Below are 12,624 nucleotides of genomic sequence, written 5' to 3' on the forward strand. Positions count from 1 at the left end.
CCCTTGTTCCTCCCACCTCACCATCCCCCTCCCCCAGGCTCTACAAACGTTAAAAAAAAATTAGCCAGGCATGGTAGTGCACCTGTGGTCCTAGCTACTTGAGAGGCTGAGGTGCGAGGATTCCTTGAGCCCAGGAGGACAAGGCTGCAGTGAGCTATAATCACGCTACTGCACTCAGCCTGGGTGACAGAGCAAGACCCTGTCTCAAAAATATAAATAAATAACAATGAAAGTGGAAGAGGAGACACAAAAGAAGTCAGAGGGACTCCTTTTGTGACAACAGGAAAGAGACCCAGAGAGTTGGTAGCATGAGGACGCTGCTTGACATTGCTAGCTCTGAAGACTCATGGAGGGAGCCAAGAGTTTAGGGAAGGAACGCTAGAAGCTGGAAAAGGCGAAGAAACAGATTCTCCTCTTGAGTCCTCAGAAAGGGATGCACCCGGTTGGCATCTTGATCTCAGCCCAGTGGGATCCATGTCAGACTTCTAATGCACAGAACTATAAGATAATAAACTGGTATGTTTAAGCCACCAAGTTTCTGGTAATTTGTTAACAGCTGCAAGACAAAACTAATTCACAAAATATGGCTTATTCTACCTTTAAAAAGGAAAATGTGACTCCACAGTCCTCTCCCAACTGCTGATCCATTGGCTTTTCTGGATGCTACTTTCAAATTCATTGCTAGTTTTTTCTCATAATTGTAGGATCAAGTCTCTCAACCTAAATATTACTTTTAGTGGCAAAAACCGCAATTACTTTTGCACCGACCTAATATGTTGTAGTAAATTGTATGAGAAGCAAGCAGCTTTTATCATTGCTGATAAATGGCCTTTTAATCTCCCTTCTTTCCAAATAATTCTTGTCTGTCTAGTCAGACCACAAGTCATTAAGCAATTAAAAGACAATATAAAATAAAGCATTTGAAATTCAAGCACTGTAGGCCAGGCATGGTGGCTCATGCCTGTAATCCGAGCACTTTGGGATCGCTGAGCACTGATTGCTTGAGCCCAGGGGGTGGCGGTTGCAGTGGGCTGAGACTGGGGCACTGCACTTCCAGTCTGGGTGACAGAGCAAGACTCTGTCTCAAAAAAAAAAAAAAACAAACAAACAAACAAAAAAACAAAAAACAAAAGAAATTGGAGCGCTGTAATGTAAAAAAGGAGAGAGGTTAATATTAGCTAGAGTTACTAGCTATGGCTTTAAGGAAAAACTATAATCACTGAATATCAGATTTATAAAAAATAGTTATTAAAAGAACCAACTATCACTTCATAAGCATTATCTTATTTAATTGATAGAACAACCTTATAAAGTAGGAATTATTGTCTCTATTTTACACATGAGGATATCAAGGTCTAGTCTAGGAATTAACTTGTTCAAGTAGGATTATAGAAGTTCTTTGGATACAGTTAGATAATATTTTCCTTTGGGGTAAAAAGATTTGCTTTCTGACCTCTTATTCTCTCAAATCTGTAGTTTAATGACATGATACACTTTTTGGAACTTTGGGAATATGTAGATGGTTGCTTTAATCTCAGGAACTATGATTGCTTTTTAAGAGGCAATAGCCCTAATATTTAGTGATAACCAAAGCAATGTCTATAGCAATGCTTCTCAAATTATGTGGCATTTTAGGAGCACCTGAAGAACTTTAAAGAGTCCCAATGTCCAGGCTACACTCCACACCAGTTAAATGCAAATGTTTGAAGTGGATTTAGACCTTAGTGTTTTTTTTCAAAGCATCCAAGGAAATTCCAAGTTTGGGAACTCTTGATCTATAACCAGGGATTGCATTTTTGGTAGTTTTCTCCCCAGCATTTAACTGGTTTATAGTATGTAATATTCAGTTACATGAGATTACATTTTTTTTAACCACCCTGTTTTGAGGAGTCACCAGAAAGTTGTTTCTTGATATTAGAAGCTTAATGAAATTCAGGTTGTGTTCAACTATAGATTCATTTTTAATGGGTTTTGGATTTCTGAGCCTGCTGGTGATATTTCCTAACTTTTTTTTCTTAATTTGTGTGACATATATATATATATATATATATATATTTTTCCATTTGCAACCCTTCCAATGCCTTCACTCTCTGTACTTTCTCTATTTTTCTTTCCCCTGTGGATTTCATCCGACTGGAAGTACTTTTTCTATTTATATCACTAGCACATGTTTAAAGAATGTCTATCATTCTAGTCTATTACCATTAAGTTGGTCATATTATATTGACATTAAGACAAAAACTCAGAAGCAGGAAAACCTTTTAAACTGTACTGTAAATAAAGGAAATCCAGACAAAGACACTACCAGTCTTGTGATCTGAGTTCCTACAGAAGGGGTAGAAAACTCATATCCAAATGGGGCCAGTCAGGAAGTCTAAATAAATGAAATGGATCAGTGTTTGAGGAAAGAATGAGAGGGAAAAAGACAGAGAAGGAAGCTAGAGAAAGTGGGAAGATAGAACAAACAATGTCCATTGTTGCCAGATTTTCCAATTTTTAATGAAAGGCCAATTAAGTGTCTATATATATTTTTACTGTCTGCTCAAAAAGTCTTAAACCACTGTGTTATTCAACAAAATATGTCTGTGCTTCGAAGTCAATCCACTGGCCTCCCATACGCAACATTTTAAGCACAGACAGTAGTGCATCTAAAGGGATGAGCAGCCTCACGTGAGTCTCCTTGGAATCTAGCCTTAATTAGAATGATAGCAGATGATGCAATCCTAATTTTCTTTTTTTGAGATGGGGTTCTCACTATGTCACCCAGGCTGGACTAGAACTCTTGGGCTTAAGGGATCCTCTTGTCTCAGCTTTCCAAGAAGTTGGGACTACAGAAACACGCCACTGGACCTGGCTCTCTGATTTTCTTTTTAATTTGAAAGAAAAGATCATTGGCTCTGTGACATCAGCAATGAATTAAGATTATTTAATGTGACTATTTATCATGCTTTGTTTATATTACAGCATGATAAAATATATATATTTTCTGAAGCATAATCGTTTAATCTTATGACTAGGGATACTATCATAATACAACAATTCTGCATTAATTAGTATAATTGCCTGGAGTACTATTTTGTTTGTTCTGTGTAGCTAACATTTATTCTCTATTAACAGTATCGATCAGTAAAGAATTAGGGAACGAAGACTAATCCATGGCTATAAAAACTGTCTTGAAATTGTGATGACAGTGACTTTTGAGGTAGAACAGTTGTTGAGGGACAGGATTTAAGAGTGAGCAGAAGGATGACAGTCCAAGAAAACTGGGTTCATACCTGTTGGTGGGAAACTGGTGGAGTTATTTACTTAAAAGAGGCTTTAATATGAATGGGGGAATTCAAGATTCCATCTTTATGAATACTTTTATCTCTTGCTTTAGTCATTAGCAATTAAACTTAAAGAAGACATTCCTTTTTTCTTCGTTGTCTTATTATTGGCAAAACGTGTAGAACAAATTCACCATTTCTCTGACATTCTTCCCCTACTGCCCTTCAGCTTTCATTTCCTTTGTGCTAGATTACTAGAATTACAGTAATAGTAGACAGTGGTTGTAGTTGATTATTTCTGATATTCTAAAGAGTGCTAAGATGCATTACCTGCAAGCCCCCATGGCTGGAAGCATAATCTTTTTTTTTTTTTTCTTTTTGCTTAGCCACTGACTAGCAAAATGTGATTTCTGAATAAATCTATTGCCACTTTCCTTTCAGCTCTGCCCTCTGGTTAGTTTCCTGAAGTTTGCTAACAGTAAACTCTTTATTCCACAAAATAAAAGTAATACACAAAAAGGCCAGTTTATTTTAGCTCCTTGTGTAACCAAGGTGAAAAAGAAGTGATGATAATAATCCCTCATTTTCTAGTATCATAAAATTTGATAGCTGGCAGGGATTAAAAACATAGCTGGGTGAGCCCTTCTGTTTACAGGGTGGGCTAGTGATTTGGCAAGGTCACACACCTGGGCAGTGGAGGTGCTGGGCCCTAACCCTCAGGTCTTGACCTGCACTTCATTCTAAAGCTCCTCCAGGTTTTCAAGGCATTTCCACATTTGGTCCTTCATAGGCAGGGTGGGAATTACTAACTCATTTTAGAAATGATTAAACTGGGGTTTCAAGGGATAGAAATATATTCAAGGTCAAATCATTAGAAGCCAGAGTTCTTCATCATATCCAGAACCTCTCAAAGGTTGAGAATGCCCAAGCCAGTTCCATTTCTTAAGTTTCCCAATATCTTTAAAAATGAAGAAATGCCAAGCAGGATCACATTTATTTGAAATGTTTACATTTAACAAGCCAACTCTTTTAACACGACTCCCAGCCTTCAAGGCAACTGTAAGTGTAAGTTCACCTGGACATAATGTCTAAAGTCTACCTTTCAGACTTTAGTGAATATGAGGGCCAGGCTAAATTGTCCTTGTGGATGAATCCTGACTTCATGGAGGGGGATGTGATCCTTGGTGGGGGAAGGAAGGAGAGAGAAAGAAAAAGACAGATAAATGGAAAGACAGTGCAACCATAGCACCATCATCTGATACCATAGCACCTGCCAAAAATAAAACACTCAACACTTTGGGTTTCTTATATAGCTCCATAATTTCTATGCAGAAGAGGTAACAGTAGTTGCAGTCTTTGGCTTGAAGCTTCATTTGCATAGTTCTTTAAGATTAAGGATAATTTATCAAAAAATGAAGATGTGGGTGGGGGTAGTAATTGGCAGAGATTATTAGGCATGGATGAAGGGGTGGGGTACAATGAGAAATAGATATTTGGCATTTGTTCCCAGTTGCTGGCATACAGTCCTAAAACCCTTGGAATCTCTGCAATGCTAAGAGTGATTTTTGTTATGTTAGTGAGATGGCTGGTGGCTGAGGACCCCTAAATAGCTTCAAGATGGGGACTGGTTGCCAAAAAGACTAAGGCGTGATCTTGGGGAGGGGAGAGGGACTGGAGGTTGAATTTAATCACCAATGGCCACTGATGTAATCAATCATGCCTACGTAATAAAAACTCCATAAAAAACCTAAACAACAGGGTTCAGATGGCTTCTGGGTTGGTGAACAAATCGAGGTGCTGGGATCTGGGAAAAGGCATGGAAGGTTCTCATCCCTTCCCTATACCTGAACCTGTGCATCTTGTCCACTGGGCCGTTCCTGAGTTACACTCTATAATAAACCAGTATTAGTAAGTAAAACACTTTCCTGAGTCCTGTGAGCTGTTCTAGCAAGTTATTAAACATGAGGAGGGGATTATGGGAACCCCAATTTTATAGCCTATCAGAAGCTTCAATGGCAACCGGGGACTTTTGACTGGTGTCTGAAAAGAGGGCAGTCTTGTGGGACTGAGCGTTAACTGTGGGGTCTGAGCTAATGCTGGGTAGTTAGTGTCAGAATTGAATTGTATCCTAGAACACCCAGTTGATGTCTGGAGAGTTGGAGAATTTGCTGGTATGGGAAAAATCCCGCACATATTTGGTGTCAGAAGTGTTGTGAGTGAAAACAGTTCAGGGGGGTTGGGTGGGAAAGAGCATCTAAATGATCCTTGGCTCTCTCACCTGTTTTTAATTCAGTGTAGACTGAACCACCAGCTGATTTCTTTCAAAGGGAAAGGAATTAAATCTCAGCCCAGACATGGGATATTTTCCTTTTCCCCTTCATTTCTTCCTCCCTTCCTGCTTTCTCTCTTCTCTCCCTCCGTCCCTTCTTTCCTTCCAAATATATTTATCAAGCATTTATTATGTTCTAGGCCTTGGGCTATGGAGTTGAGCAGGACCCACAAGGCCCTACTCACGTGGGGCTTAGAGTCTACTAGGGAAAAAGAGAACAAAGAAATGACATAATATGAGATAAGTAATCAATGATATAATGAAACCAAAAGTAAGATGGTGAAATAAAAAGTAATTGCTACATTAGGACAGGCAAATATTTCCTAGTTTCCTGGGATACCTCACTCATCCTTTTTACTCTGATAAAGCATTGGGCAGAGATAGTAACATTTTCATCAGCCATTCCAGGTAAAGCAGCAGCATGCCAGGATTGACATGTACATACACACAGGTATAAATATGCACACTTGAGCATATAAACACAAATGCATGAGGCAATGTAACATGACTGATCAACAACAGAACAAAATCAGGGCCGGGGCAGTGGTTCATACCTGTAATCCCAGCACTTTGTGAGGCCAAGGCAAGCAGATCACTTGAGGTCAGGAGTTCAAGGCCAGCGTGGCCAACATGGTGAAACCCTGTCTCTACTAAAAAAAACACAAAAATTAGTCAGGTATGGTGGTGCACCTGTAATTCCAGCTACTCATGAGGCTGAGGCATGAGAATCACTTGAACCCAGGAGGCGGAGATTGCAATGAGCTGAGATCAAGCCACTGCACTCCAGCCTGAATGATGAAGTGAGACTCTGTCTCAACAACAACAACAACAACAACAACAAACAAAAACCAATAGAACAAAATCAGAACTTGGCCAGATAGTCTCTTGGAGGAAGTTCCTTTGGGAAGTTATGCCAGTATTACCTTGAAGATGCTATTACTAAAACAGCTTAAAAATTCTCTTTTGTGATTGCCTGTGATTAAGTACTCTATGACAGTTTCTTTTGAAGAATTTCCAATCCTAGCAAAATGTTTTTAAAGATGAATTTAAATTTTGTCAGAAACCAAATATGTTTGGGGGTCATTTCTGGATAACATCTTTTTGGTTTACAAACCAAGTGTGAAGCAAATCTAAAAATATTTTGAACGGGGGGTGTGAGAGAGGCAAGCATAGTAGTTGGAATAAATGTGTCTTTTTTGAAGATGTGGTTATCTTGAGGGAAGCAACATTTTATTTGAATAAGTAAATTTAGATGTATTTGCTATAAATCTGTTTTGTTTATGCAAAATAATACTTCTTAATATTTGGCTAGACAAACCTAGATTTCTATAAAACAGACGTTAGCTGCTTTAGAGATCACCAACGTATTACTTTTGTTTCATTTTTGCTTTATTTCTAGCAAAGCCCACTAAAGGGATTCTGTCCTCTTTTTATTGACTGTGGCCTTAGATAAAGAATTCTTCAAATTCTCTCCTCTTTACCATCCCTGGCTCTTTCCACATCAAGCTGCAAAGCCTAGGAACGTAGTGAAAACTGGTAGAAATGTCTCACTGTACAGAAATTCTCATAGTTTTCAAGGCATTTGCTGGTTTGGTTACTCTAAAGCCTCATAAAATAGGCAGGGTAAAAATTATTGTGCCATTTACAAATGATTAAACTGGTTCTCTGAAGATGTGGAACTATATACAAGGTTACACAACTGTACCATGGAATTGGGTAGATTATTTCTATAGTCCCATATCAATTCTATAGACTCTCTAGAAGGACACTTTGCTGAAGGCTTGGAGAGAACTTGGAGAAAGCTCATGTCTGGTTTTAAAATTTGGGATATTTTTATCATGTTTATCATCATTTGTTCAAATAACTTCAAGAGTTTTATGTGTTTGTGTTTTAGTGTTTACGAAATCATGCAGCTATTTTTAAGTGGTTCGGTATTTATTTTGGACTGTAATCCAGATTCTGGTCACAACTGCTGTTTTTCACTGGTCAGCTCTTTCAGTGTTGTTAGCTGTTTATCATGATTATGATCAGTTTAGGAGATATTTGAGGACAACTCAGTAATTATTGGTGTCTTTGCTATTCATCATTTGATAGATGGTTTTTAAAGAATATTTAAGGAGATAGAACTTGCTACTGATGAACACTCCACTAAAATTACAGTCTTTCTTAAATCACAGGAAAACCATTTTTTTTTTTTTTTTTGACATAAAACAGCTCTTCTAAGTGCTGGAATGTGTAATTTAAGGCTCTGACTACTACTTAGTTTTTCAGAGAATTTTCACATATGTTATCTCTACCAAGCCCTATGAGTGGGAAGATAATGTAAATTCCTTCAGTTTTCAGATTAGGAAAAAGGAAGGCTAAATCTGCCTAGTGTCACGTGGACACTAGTGGTGGAATAAGAACCCTAACTAATTCCAAGTTTGCCTTTTGACCAGCCTTTCTACATGCAATGATTGTGGCCAACCAGCTAATGTTTCAATATCTGAGAAAAATAACAGTTTGTATCCTCTCCTGCTGTGCCAAGCCGCACTTACCAGTTCCTTTCTATCTTTGTCCACATAAAAAAAACCCTCAATCTTAGACTTTATGTGCTCCTTTTGTTCATATATATATTTAAGGTATACAGCGTGATGTTTTGAAATACAGTGAAATGGTAACTGTAGTCAAGCAAATTAACATACCCATCACTTCACGTGGTTGCTTTTTTGTGTGTGGGGTAAGAGAACCTAAAACTACTCTCTTAGCAATTATCTTGAGCATGATACAATATTATTAACTATAGTACTCATGTTGTACATTCAATCTCTAGACTTATTCATCCTACACTTGCAAGCTCCTTTTGATTTAAAACATTGGCTGCTCTCTAGCCAGAGTCCTCATTATCTGTAATACATATTTCTCCACTTGGTTTTTATTTTGTTTAATTCTCTAGTATGCTATTTAGTCTGATTTTTCAAATTCTTCATGTATTCAACCCTAGTTTTGCCAGTATAACAAGGTATGTATGGATAGGGACAGACATTTTTCCATGTACAACTCAGCTACCTATTTTATTTTTTCCTCAAAATTTGTAATTTTGGCTTTGCAAGATCTGTATTAAAGGGACAGTTTCCCCCACCCTCTTTCTTATTAATTAAGTCATTCCTTTCCTGAAGTAAAGACGATCAGAAAGGACCATTGCCAGGTGCTGGTTTCTTTTTCTTTTCTTTTCTTTTTTTTTTTTTTTTTTGTGAGACATTGTCTCGCCCTGTTGCCCAGGCTGGCGTGCAGTGGTGCGATCACTGCAAGCTCTGCCTCCTGGGTTCACGCAATTCTCCTGCCTCAGCCTTCTGAGTAGCTGGGACTACAGGCACCCGCCACCACGCCCAGCTAATTTTTTTGTAGTTTTAGTAGAGACGGGGTTTCACCATGTTAGCCAGCATGGTCTCGATCTCCTGACCTCATGATCCTCCCGCCTCAGCCTCCCAGTGCTTGTTTCTTTTTACGTCTCACACTTTTAATTTTTCTCCCTATTAAAAGTATGTCCTTTTGTTTTGAACTGATGTCCAGATTCAAATGAACTGCCTTAGTCCATTTTGTGCTACTACAACAGAATACTAGAGACTGGGTTATTTATTTATTTTTAATTTTAAATTTCTTTTTTTTATAAAGACCAGGTCTTGCTCTGTTGACTAGGCTGGTCTTGAACTGACCTGAAGAGATCCTCCTCCCTCAGCATCCCAAAGTGCCGGGATTACAAGTGTGAGCCCAGCTAAGACTGAGTCATTAATAAAGAAAAACAAATTATTTGGTTCATGGTTTTGGAGGTTGGGACATCCAAGATAGAGGGTCAGCATTTGGTGAGGACCTTCTTACTGGGTCATCCCATGATGGAAAGGGGATGGGCAAAAGAGCATGTACCAGAGAATGAGCAACAGGGGCCAAACTTGTTTTTATAACAAACCCAATCTCTCTATAACAAACCCACTTCCATGACATTAATTCATTAATGTCATTAATGTCTGCCTCCATGGCTCTGCCCTCATCACCTAATCATTCCTAAAGATCTCGTCTCTCAACACTTGCACTGGGGATTAAGTGTCCAAAACATGACACATTCAAACCATGGCATGACATTTCAAATGACTCTTATCAGGGCCAGATGTATAATTTGTGGGGTGCAGTGTATAAAAAATATGTGGGGCCCTTTGTTCAAAAAAGAGAATAAAAGTGCCATTAAAGGTACTAAACTATAAAGCTTTCTTCTTTAAAAATATTTTACCATTTATAAAACATTAAAGGAGTAATAGTGGCACATGAGTAACAACATAAACTTACCAATTACAAAAAGCAGAATACTTTTGGTGTTGTAACTTTTTTTTCTTTTTTGAGATGGAGTCTCGCTCTTTCGCCCAGGCCGGACTGCAGCGGCGCTATCTCAGCTCACTGCAAGCTCCGCCTCCCAGGTTCAGGCCATTCTCCTGCCTCAGCCTCCCGAGTAGCTGGGACTATAGGCGCCTGTAGCTGGGACTATAGGCGCCTGTAGCTGGGACTATAGGCGCCTGTAGCTGGGACTACAGGCGCCCGCCACCGTGCCCAGCTAATTTTTTGTATTTTTAGTGGAGACGGGGTTTCACCGTGTTAGCTAGGATGGTCTCGATCTCCTGACCTCGTGATCCACCCGCCTTGGCCTCCCAAAGTGCTGGGATTACAGGCGTGAGCCACCGCGCCTGGCCTGGTGTTGTAATTTTATATAATAGAATTTATAATACTACTTTATTATTGTTAAATCTTAATTGATTATAAGACTTTTCTGGCTTGCTTTTCTGCAAATTCATTTATTAGATCATCAAAATTTGTACTTTTCCATCAATCTAATTAACAATTCTGGTCACTCTTGGCAAATGTAAGATGGCAAATAATTTTTTATAATTTGTAATTTTGATAAGATTCTTTCTATTGATGCTACTGTTATGGAGTTATTAAGACTGTTTTTTGACTGTGATAACATTGGCATAAATTTCTGATAAATTGTTGTGATACATATATTTTAGTATATCCAGGGCTGATAATTCTTGGGGAACAATTTTTCTAAAAATAATTTAACTCTTCATAAATTGTATGTTTGAATTTAATTTTTAACGTAAATGTATACAATGGCATTTATTTTTTTTTCTCTGGTATTTTCTGTAACTTGCAGAGACCAATACAAGAAACTAGATAGAGGCTTTATGTTATGTATATAATTGAAAATGCCCTTTTATGAATTCTATTGCTGTATCTTTAATTACAAGAACAAAATTAATTTAAAAACTGTTTCCCTTGTTAATAATTGTTTCAGCCAAATCTTCATATGAAAATAGAAGTCTCTGTCATTGAATGTGACAATTTTGGGGTGTAATTTCTCTTTTTAAGCCTGTAGATATTTACTTTGCAATATTGCAGCAGTTTTCAAAAGCAGAGATTCTAAACTCTTTCAATAATTCTAATCCCTGACATGCTCCAGTTCCATGTCCGTGTGTACAGACTTTTATTTTGTAATAATTTACTGTCGAAGTTTACTGCCTGAGTGCCAGGAATTATAGTCCCAGCGCTCTAGGTAGAGGGAGAGTTAATATTCGTGCAGATGTGGCAAGGACAGGCTCTGGAGACACAGGGCAAGCTGGCTTTCCTCTGCAGGTCCTGGTGCTGCATTTATACAGAGCCCATTTTCTCTCCTGTATCTGCTGCCATTTCTCCTGCTCCACTACTTCTGCTGCTGCTGTCACTGTTGCTATTGTCAATCTTGGGCCAGGTCCCAGCTCAGTTGTCCCCACAAGCCCCCTGGACTTCCCAGAGGGACTGCCGTGCATGCCTGCTGCCCACTGGGCTGGTGGTGGTGAGCCCTTTGTGGATGGGCTGCTGGACCACAACAGGTTGCATGCAAAGTGGTCCAGCATCTAGCCTCTAGTTATGCGTATGTGTCACTGTCCCCTCAGCCTTCACCACAAAACACAAGTTCAAAGATAAAATAGTAAGAGTTTTAAGACACCAAGGCAGAGCATTAAGCCAAGTGCAGGCCTTGTGCAAATGCAGACTACAAGCCCTTGAAGCCAGTTCTGATCATTATGCCTTTCTGAGCAATTACTCCACCCTGAAATCAGAGATTACTGCAAGACAGTTAGAACTTGTCAGTCTCCATTGTTCTGCCTAGCTTTATGACACTGTCCAGTATCAACCTCACCCATTCTCTTCTCCAGACTTGCTCCAACAAGGCTTATTGCCTTCACTCTTGCATACTACCTACCCTTGCTTACCTACTGTTAGTCCATTTGCATTGCTATTAAAAGAGTACCTGAGGCTGAATAATTTGTAAGGAAAAGAAGTTTATTTTAGCTCACAGTTCTGCAGGCTGCACAGGAAGCATGGTGATGGCATCTGCTTCTGGTGGGGGCCCCAGGAAACTTACCATCACAGCAGAAGATGAAGGGGAGCCAGCGTGTGACATGGCCAGAGACAGAGCAAGAAAGAGAGGAAGGAAGTGCCAGGCTCTTTTAAACAGTCAGATCTCACATGAACTCATAGAGTGAGAACTCACTCATTACCACAAGGAAAGCACCAAGTCATTCGCAAGTGATCCATCCCCATGACCCAAACACCTCCCACTAGGTCCACCTCCAGCACTGGCAGTCACATTTCAACACATGATTTGGAGGAGACAAAATATCCAAACCATGTCACCTACTAACACGGTGCCCCCTTTAACAGTTAGGCCTGTGTACTGCCTTCCTCCCTTGTCCCTTTCAGTAACATTTGTTTATTTCACTGCTTTTTGTCTTTCATTCTTACCTCATTCCTGATGCCTGGGGTCAGTTTGCAAATAAACTACCTGCATGCCTGCCTTTGTCTCGGGCTCTGCTTTCAGGAGAACCTGGATCCTAATAGTTGGTACAATGCTTGGAGATGTGATTTTGGATGGGACTACTTTTGCTCATGAGATGATTAACTAGGCCACTAATCATGCCTGTAGCCCCATTTTCAGATATCAGCTTTTATTCATTAACTCAT

At 39.2% G+C, this 12,624-nt stretch overlaps 1 protein-coding gene across 1 annotated transcript in view; it reads right to left on the reverse strand.

Moving 5' to 3' along the window:
* CSRP2 (cysteine and glycine rich protein 2) overlaps positions 1-6,231 on the reverse strand; it is a 57,574-nt gene extending 51,343 nt beyond the window's left edge. Inside the window, exon 1 of the mRNA XM_054443370.2 lies at positions 6,150-6,231. The gene's annotated coding sequence lies outside the window, so the exon portion shown is untranslated. The remainder of the gene's footprint in view (positions 1-6,149) is intronic.
* Positions 6,232-12,624: the final 6,393 nt, after the last annotated feature.

This window comes from Pongo pygmaeus, chromosome 10 (assembly GCF_028885625.2).
Source record: "Pongo pygmaeus isolate AG05252 chromosome 10, NHGRI_mPonPyg2-v2.0_pri, whole genome shotgun sequence".
NCBI lineage: Eukaryota > Metazoa > Chordata > Mammalia > Primates > Hominidae > Pongo > Pongo pygmaeus.